The sequence below is a fragment of the Stegastes partitus genome, unplaced genomic scaffold (assembly GCF_000690725.1).
Source record: "Stegastes partitus isolate 25-593 unplaced genomic scaffold, Stegastes_partitus-1.0.2 Scaffold1531, whole genome shotgun sequence".
In the NCBI taxonomy this organism is placed as follows: Eukaryota; Metazoa; Chordata; class Actinopteri; family Pomacentridae; genus Stegastes; species Stegastes partitus.
In genome coordinates this window covers 147,791-157,614 of record NW_007579262.1, presented here as the reverse complement: position 1 = coordinate 157,614, position 9,824 = coordinate 147,791, and the positions used below count along the sequence as shown (strand labels likewise).

The 9,824-nt window shown below is 43.5% G+C and overlaps 1 long non-coding RNA gene across 1 annotated transcript in view; it reads right to left on the bottom strand.

The window, feature by feature from the left end:
- Nucleotides 1–1,026: 1,026 nt before the first annotated feature.
- Nucleotides 1,027–9,824, bottom strand: part of LOC103371155 (uncharacterized) — a 10,804-nt gene continuing 2,006 nt past the window's right edge. The window contains exons 2-3 of the long non-coding RNA XR_520931.1: nucleotides 6,876–6,884; nucleotides 1,027–1,038 (exon numbers count right to left, since the gene is read on the bottom strand). This is a non-coding gene — a long non-coding RNA (uncharacterized LOC103371155). The remainder of the gene's footprint in view (nucleotides 1,039–6,875; nucleotides 6,885–9,824) is intronic.

Genomic DNA, 9,824 nt, shown 5'->3' with positions numbered 1-9,824 from the left:
TGGATAATCTGTCCAACCATGTTTTTAAAAAGCGTTGATGTGATCTTGCCAATATTTCTCATATATAGATGGTGTAAGTGGGTGTAGGCGAGGAAGTAGGTCAGGTAGACAGGTGTGTAATGTTAGTAGTTCAGCACGTGTGGAAGTCAGAACAATGTGCTGTAGATGAGCTGTAAACATGTAAACTCCCAGCATGTTTGGGTGAAGATCGTTCCTGCTATAAAGGAAGAAATGCTTATAAAGCAGGTCAAAACCAATACTGTGTGCTGCACACATGGACTGGACCAAAATCCTGCTATAAGGCCTCACACCATGACCCAGTGTGGAAAATGGGCCAGAAATAAAAATATTTTTTTTTTGACAACTGTTGAGGAGTTTAAAGAATCTAATTTTGCCGCCCTGGATGCTAATGGTGGTCTCATTGGTGCCGATGTGGACGATCACCTTGGTGACTGTGGGGAGAGCATTCAGGAATCCTGGAAGTTTCTCCTGAAAGTTAGATGTAGCTGCTCCAGGAAACCAACATGTCACCACATTTATGAAGCAGATGTTTCAGGTTATGGAGTCTTCAGTGAAAAAGATTGTAGGGGAGAGATGAGCGGAGCAGGACGTGGGCTCACAGTGATATTGAAGGCCATTCTCTGACGGGTGAATTGTTGCTCTTGGACCTTTAGGACTACGGATGGCATGCAGCAGATCTCCATGGAGCAGTTCCATCTGGTGAGGCTGGTGGCCTCACACTTGTTCTGCACACAACACCAGTTCATTTGAGGTGATTGGATCCATTTTACTTTATCTTGCTTTGATGGACACACATCCTTACTCTCACTTCAGTCAAACAACGATAAAAAAAGAGGAAATTTTACAAATTAGCACCCTGTGTGAGTGTTCTATCAGTTAGCCGATTAGATTGACCATGTGGTCCAGTCTCTTTTATCGGCTATGGACCCGTTCCACAGCAGAAAGTTTAACACATAATAGAAGGAAAGCACGGGGATCTTAATGATGGCAGCATTCCTAATAGGGGAGGTCCTGCTGCTGAGCATGCTGAATCACTATTATGGCTTACCAGAAAAACATTTAAATTCCACCTCCTGTGATAAGTCATGAAGGTCTATTGTGCTCAAATGGTCATCTGGTCACGTTAAAGGTGGGTGGAGCTATGTTCACAAATGTGTAATGACACCAAATGTAAAAGAAATATGACTCACAAATGTGTGTGACATACCAGGCTTATTCCCTAAACATGTGCAGCTATCTCATCAGGGTGGAGTCCATGACACACAAATGAACTAATTCCAATGAAGACAAACTATCCCCAAGCAATGCGTATATTGGAAAGACTTCTGAAAATGGTTTTTAAAACATAGTGAAGCTGAAATAAAGAAGAGTAAATGTCAGTTTATCAAAGTCTTTACACAACCACATAGTCCTAAGTGGAGGGCTAATCTGCCGTCAGTAACACCTGTGTGGGTTAGCCAGAGGTCTTCAAAACACGTCGACATTGATCATATAATAAAAGCCATTTTTTATACTTATTCAGTGCCAGTACAGGTGAATGTGGACATAGAGGTTATAGTGAAGCTGGTCCCTGGTTCAACCAGCTGTTGAACTACAGCAGCTACTATAGTTGTAAATGAAAACGCTCTGTTCAGGTGCTGCTATCAGATAAACAGCTGAAGATAACGAACCTTCCTCATGTTGGACTTATGACATGTCAAACGTGCAGGGATTGATTTTTGTTTTTTATTGTATGGCTGGGTGGCCTCTAGTGAACATATATGCACAGGTGTAGCATTTCTACAATCTCATACACTTCGTATGCACATGCATAGAGACTTAAGTAGCAAAAGGTGACAAATAATTCTCTCCCAAGTCTCTATGAAGAAAGGGAAAAGAGACTAGATGCCAAATTTGAAATCCACTGCGTGCTGTTCCACATGCACAAGGAAATCCCCAGGATTAGCCAAGCCGGCAAGTTAAGGGTCCTGATATACATGAATATAGACATCAGATGTTTACAGTGTCATACAGAGAGTTAAGTTAACACACGCTGTTGACTGGATTACACAACTAGTGTGGTAGGACAATGAAAGTTGCATTCTTAGTCATCATCAGTCAGCAAGATTCTCCCAAAGTGAGCCATGGGCATGAAGCACTTTGGTCAAAAGGGCCTTGCTACCTGTGCTGGATTGCCTCAGGTGTATATGTATTCATTCTGTCATTTCTTCAGAGCAAACTGTATCTTTACATACACAGTAGTGTTGCTTACAGGCCAGCCATCATGTTAACATGATATATGCACATATGAAGCTCTGCATGCAGAAGGAATCAGCCACAGCTCTAAACTCCCCATACGGAGTCCTCTGTTCAACACACAGGTATATATTCAACTTTATTTTACATTTTATATGTACCTTCAATGTATAGTATCATATATGTTTTCTAGGCAAGTCTTGTTCTGCATATGTTTAGTATTTCCTGCACATTTCTTCTTTTAACATGTTCACAGCTAAAGATCTGTTTGCTCTGATCCTTCTTCTGACAGTTTTGTGGATGCTTTGTTATAGAATGATTAGAAGGAATGGTTCATTTTGCAAAAATGTTATATTATGAACTTTACATGGTGTGTGAAGCTTATCAAACTGGAAAACTATTGGGCCCTTATGGTCGTCCATTTCTAATTTTATAAAGACTGGAAATCCTGCTCCTGTGTGACTATAATCTCACTTCTACTTTAACAACAACAACAGTCAACCAAAGTCCAAGTTTATGCCTCACATGTGGGGTAAGTAGGAACAACTTCAGCCTGCTGTCTGTGCCACTTCTACATAAGTGCCACATGAATGAATGGCTGGCTGACCAACCACCTACAGAATAAACCAATTTCACACCAAAACCTGAACGAGAATGCAATCTGGACTCAAGGTTGGCAGCTTCAGCTGATTTGAGGCAAACCTACACGTTTATTTATACCTGATAGCCTGTTAGACTCATGAAGCACAGAGCAACAGTCAAACTAAAAGAAGAAAAAAAAGCTGTTTTATCCAACAACTTAGTGAGCAAAAGCTCCCCAAACACCTTAGAGACTTGATTTCAGTGGATGAGTCAAGCTCTCCTCCCTGCACACAGTGTGCAAAGAAAGGCTTTTTATTGACGTAGCTTGAAAAAAGACTTGTCAAAAAAGCGAGTGATGTGAAACAGTCAATTCCCCCTTCTCCTCCCTCAGCTGAGAGGTCTGATCGTCTCATGAGCTCTGCTCTGTAAACAGGCGTCCCTACAGAGGGCAGGCAGCACGGCGGCCAGCATCACAGCACAAATAAAATAAAATAACAATAAAAATACATTTTAAAAAAACAGGGGGCAGGAAAAAACAGCGTCCCTGTGAGAATGACTGGCTAAAAATATATCCTCCCTGTGCCTCTCCAAGGTCACTCTGTCATTTTGATTTGATTGGAACACAGCAGTCACAGCCATCTTCCTCCTGAGCCTCACTAACAAGCATGGCATTACTCTGCCAGCTATTGCTCAAACATCTTCCATATCTGAAGCAGAGATTATCCTCTTTGATTAATTTTGCTTCCCTGCCTGAGTCATAATGCTGCAATTTATTGACCACGTAAACTGGGGGAAACTGAAAACTTTAAAGGTTTCTGTTTATTTTGGGTTTTTTTTTTCTCTCTCACTATTTTCTACAGTGCAGAGCAAATGTTAAGATATCAAACTGTGAAATATCACATATGGGATTAGATAGTAAACAAAATATGTTGTCATCCGTCATGAGTTTATCATCTGGACTAGTTTACAATCAGGTGGAAAGTATGGTCAAAAGGTAGGTGGTGGAATCTCTGGACTTCCTGATGTGTCTGAGAACATTGGTTGTGCTGTGTTGAGGTTCTGTTGGTGACTAAGGATGACTGCAAAGGATCATTTAAAGTTACCAGCTTCAGAAATAAATGGATCCACATGTGTTATTTCAAAGTTTTGATGTCCTCGTTTTGGCTCTGTAATGTACAAAATTACTAAATTAAAGAAAATCCCTCGAGTAAGTAGGAGCGTCAATATGGCTGAGTTTGTTTACGCTGTCTGTTGGCCTTGTGAAGCTCATCAACTGGAGGTCAGAGTCTACTAGAGTTCGATTGAACACATCACCTTGTAAATATTGTTTGGATTTGCTTGGCTGAGTCACTGCTGCCAAAAGAAGATGTCTCTAACATTTAAAAGCTGTGACACTTGTGAGTAAATAATAGAGAACAGGGTTGCACACAGAAGGATAAAAATAAGAAGCACTCTCCTGAAATACAGGAATTTTGAGCTTCCGTTGAAGACCATGTTTTCAGGGGACATCTGCAGGACCTGTATGATTGTAAAATGGCAGTGACATGTGCTGCACAGTGAGTCAGATTCAACGGCTTTTGGAAGACGGGGGATTCTCAGAAAGTTCTCCAAGGCGTGTTGCTCATGTTAACTCAGGCATGTAAACTGACACTACTGGTGCAAAGGGACAACCCAGTAGGTGTGTACCGGTTTTTAAAGCCTTATCAGGTTGTTCATGCATGACAAACAGGGGTAGGATTTAAAAGGATATGTTCCTGCTTTATGTATATGTGGCAGACGTGTCCTCACAGCTTGTCACTGCTGCTACAAATGAACAGCGTCTCATCAATACAGACATTACCAGCCGTGTATGTTGAGATTAGGGCAGAATTTTTGTCAGGAAAATCTATTATTATTATTATTATTATTATTATTATTATTATTATTATTATTCATCTTTTACTCAGTCACAGTGTTAAACATGATGCTATGTTTGTAATTGTTGGATAAATATCTCCTGGAACATTGCTTACATTTGCTGCATTTATGAAGAAAATACAAAAGGTAGTTATTTCCCATTTAAGCTTCTCTCTTCCCACTTAACAGCTTCATTGAGAGTGTCCACAGACTGTAAACAAGTATTTATGATTGCTCCTCTGTGACAACACCCGGCCACGAGAACAACAAAACACAACGTGACGTTCCATGTGTGGGCAGGCTGGAAGGAGGGAGGCAAAGTTTGTGCATGGTAAGAAGACTTAGTCAGCCACCCACGTGCAGCTTAGCTGGCTGATCGACACTAACTCACAGCTGCTGCTGCTGCTGCTGCTGCTACTGTGCACGGTTATGCTTGAGCTAAGTCAACCGCACAAATAAAACATGAGATAAGAAGAAAAGAAAAAAAAAAAAACCTCCACAGATGTTTGTCAGAGGGCAGAAAGGGGAACAGAACCGGAAATGTGACATGAAACTCAATGAGGAAGTATGCTATGACATGCATCGAATAGACTGAGAGAGCAAAATTAGGTTTTTAATGCAAAAAGTTTGCAAAACAAGTCCTGTGCTAATTTAAAGACAAACAGCCGGGTGACAGAATTCAAATTCTAAGACATCAAAAACTAAAATATTCAACTGATGCATCTGTCTACCAATTCTGGCACAGACTACTACATTTTCAAAAGAATTTCATAGCAGGGACTGTGCTGACTTAACCCCTGGCCTGCATGGAGAGAACTGGTGCATGTTGTGAATGGATGGGCGCTGTAGATAAATGGACAGGCAGGGACCCTGGCAGCAGAGCACAGAGCAGCCAGATTCATGGCCAGACAGCAGAAATCTGTCAGCCTCCTGGCAACGTGAGAGGACACCTGGAGGTAATGTAAGCAGCCCTCCCCAACCCACACCTCCTAACACCCCTCTCCTCTTTCTCTTTATCTCTCTGTCCCATCCCCCTCCCACCTCCTCCTTCTGACTCATCACCACAACCTTAATCACCAATGAGTGGGCACTGCCTCCACCTTCCACGACACAGGAGGGTGAAAACAGTGGTGATACTCTGTTGCCCCCTGCTGGGCGATGTGCTGCATTACATGCAGACCCACATGGCCTAACATATTGGTGCTTGTTTGCACAGGAACAAAGGAAATGTAGTGAGCTTCCAGTGTGAAGTAAAGTAGTTTAGGAGACGTTGAACCAGTTTTACCAGTAGAATCGGTTGTGTACTGTTTATCCTGATAATCTATGCACCTCTACCTTCTTCTGTGGCTCGTGCTGTGGTTTGTATTGTCTGAAGAAACACCTGACCAGGTCATTGGGGCTACCTGGCCATCTCTAACTTGACGCAGTCAGGGATCTACCTGGGCTCACAGACAACCAGTTTGAAAGATGTAGAAATTTACCAGGCAAAGTGGGTCTGAAGACACCACAGAGATGCATTGTGGGAAATAGAGCTTCAGACAGGCACGGAGTCAGGGTGTCACATGGCCCCTCCTGTCCAATCATCATGGCTGAAGTCCAGCCCACCATCAGCTGCTTTATAAGTGAGGCAGCGTTCATTCATTCTGGCCGCTCCACGCTCACCACATGGTGCTGCTCCAGCATCTGCAGATCATCACATCCTGCAGTTCACCTCAGAACCTTCACACAGCTTATGTAAAACTCAGAGGTTTATTTGTTCTTACCGTCTGACCCCGGGTGGGCCGATCCGTCTTCAACGTGGATCTCAGCGTTCAGACCAAACCGGACCAGCCTGCAGGAGTCACCGATGACACGGCGTAAATGTGAAGCGGTGTCGTAGCGCCGTTACTCCGGAAATCACCTTCATCATCCTCAGAAGTAAAAAGTCAGGAAGAACTTCACGCGACGTAAGTCCAATGAACTTTAGATCTGCCTCGGAGTCACCAGTGTGCTTCAAATCCACATCGGAAGCGTCGGGCGTCCCAGCTCCGCCCATCCCGTCGGTCCACCAGCTCCAGCTTCTCCTGGAAACAGCCGAGGTCAACTCATCTCCCCTCGTCGAGTTCCACCAGTCACCAGTGTCTCCTCTACTCATCATGAACTCTATTCAAGTCCTGATCCAGGATCCTCAGCGTCCGTGACCTGCTGGACAACTTCCGGGTTCAGTCCGCTGTCTCCGCCTAGAGTGACGTCACAGCCGATGTACCGCAGCACCGGACCCGGTGGCGTGGCCCGTTTCCTCCACCCTCACCTGTGTAGCCAGATACTGGCAGGTAATATCAGTCTCATAAGTTGTGTTTAGCTCATCCAGTCAGGCTGTGGAGGAAAGTCTTGATGGTTGTGTTTAAAGAGCAGCTAAAAAAATTAAGAGAACAAATGCAGATTGAAGGCCTTCATAGGACAGTGCCATGACTGTTTAAGGTAGCTGTTGGCGCTAATACATACAATTCCAAAAATTGTGGAGTGAAGAATTAAAATTAACTTTAATAAAACTGTTGTTTGTTAAAGAGAATATTGAGGGTGCAGATATATTTATATTTATACAGATTATCTGAAGGTGTGGAGGTGCAACATGACACATAGCAGAGCAGAGACGAGCATGATCATGAACAGAGACTAATGCACCAATAATTCCAGTCCTCTGGGCCAAGGCTCCAGATTGAGACCATTCTGAGAATATTAGAGTTAAAAAAAAAAAAAAACCTCTGACAGAACCAGCTCAGGGAGGGACGGCCATCTGCCTCCACCGGCTGGGTGGATGTAGGATGAATTATAAAGTGTAGTTTACAGTTAAACAGTTATTAGAAGTTATTGTCCTTTTGTTCCTCCATTTCAAATGGATCAATGAAATATTCCATTTGGTAGTTGGTGGAGGTAACAGGAGGCATCATGGTGGGGGCAGCAGGATGCAGAAGGTGAGGCCAGCGGCTGTAGTTCAGGAGCTCCAGATCCAGAGACATCCAGAGAGAACAGTTGTGGGTTAATCATGAAGCTGTTGAGCCGTCACTTTAAACCAGGGATAAGCAGCTGCTCAGTTAGCTGCATTGGTGAAACGTCATACTTTTAACCTAAGTGGCTGTCAGTCTGTCCTGGCTGGTGCTTAAAACAAACCGCTTAACTGCTGTATGTTTCTAAAGCGGCAACTTGATCTTTGGTCATCTTGGGCTATTCTGACATTAGGAAATGCTGTTTAATTACTTCCAAAGTAATTCAGTTCCACCTGTCTGAGCACTGCAGGCACCAATCAGCAGCTAGCCTTAGGATTCCGTGCCAACGATGTGGACTATCTCCGAAGCAGTACACGACTCATTTTCTCTGCATCGGTGCAGCTTCTGTCGTTCCATCATAGACAATAAAGGCTATGGGTCGCTGGATAGTGTGGGGACAGTTTTGGGGCACAAAAACACAGCAAAATATAAAGAAAAGAGAAAATACACAACAGGAGAAGTGGTGGAGGCTGCACAAGTCCAAACAGCAGCACATCTGTGTGCTTTCTTCAAACAGAGGCTGTTATAACGAGCGGCTCACAGAAAACAAGTGAGTGTCATAGTGCTGAGAATATATATATATATATATATATATGCCCATAACCGTTGTTTTGATATTGTCTTAGTATATCTTCTTTATAAAAAATATAAATTGATTTAGTTTTTATGATGAAATGAATTTCTATAACTAACAGAGTGACTCTGTCCAGATATGGATTCCTCTGGCTATAAGCTTTCAATAGAGCCCTCACTGATGTCTGTAGGTTCAAGCATTCAAAAGATATAGCACTTCTTCTTTACATGTTCAGTGGTGTCCAGTTTGGATAGATGTGGATGAAACCCTTTTATTGCGGCCGTCTTGAGCCCGGTCGTAACAAATGGGGGCTCGTCCACTGAGATCACTACATCTATTCAGGTATTTGGTCTGTCTCTTGTGTCTTCGGTAGCAGTGAGCACATGTTGTTGGTTGCCCACTGATTGGTGGATTTGGTCCAGCGGAGGGCTTTGACTCTGCTGCGTGCTTTGGAAGACTGCAGTGGTTTTGGGGGAGACACACTTTGTGTTGCTTGGAGGCAGTGTTGTTTGTAACTTAACGTTGATTGTTTGGTGCCATCCAGAAGGTGAGTGTTGTTGTCTCGATGCTCTACTTACTGAGATTTCTCCGGTAAGCTAAAGGACACGTCCTCTTTGGGTTGTGTCAGTTTTTTCTTTTGGTCGTGCTGTGGGAGCGGTTAGCGTTGGTTGTCTTCGGACAGCTATCTCGGGGCCACTCTGTGTAGTTTTGTGGGGTTTCCTGCTGCAGGTGGCTTCACAGACTCGCTGGTTTGGTGCTTAATACACCCACCGCAGAACCACATGAAGACTAGGGGTGAGTTTCTAGTAAGTTGGTCAGACAGTCAGGGGGAAACTCTCTGAAGAGCATCATCTGTGTGTTTATTGGTTAGCACTCGACTATCTGTGATGGCACATTTAAAATTACGGTTTCTGTGGCTGCAGGACAGATTATTATTACTTCAAATAGTTGATCATTTTAGTCTTGGAGAGAAAATAAAGTATAGATGGCGTTTGGGATTTGGTTGTGTCGTCTTTGTTTGAGCCAGCTGTGCTTGAGGAGAGTGAACCTTGCCTGGTTGTGGCAGTAACGGTGGTTGTGCAGAGAGCTGGGCTGATGTTTGAGGAACAAAGTTGTGAGCGATGCAGTTTGTGGTTGACCATTTGCGTTGGTCTTGGAAATCTACATTTGGATTTGACTGTTTGGAATATGCGCTTCTCAGGTTGTCAGTAAACATTTGACTTCTTCAGTGAATATGGTTGCTAACTGCTTTAACTTTGTGTGCAGGTTGTCTGGTTTAGGATCTTTTGGTGATCCCGTTGGGACCCCTTTTTTAAGGAGGGGGTGTGATGACCCCTGAGGTCATCTTGTGTCTTGTGGGTGGTTCTAGTTCGGCTATTGGTTCTGTGAGTGGCTGTTTGGGGTAATCAGGAGCACCTGTGACACCCAGTGTGTTCCTGGGTTACTTAAGGGCTGACTGCAGTCTAATCTTGCTCTACTCTGCTTCCCTC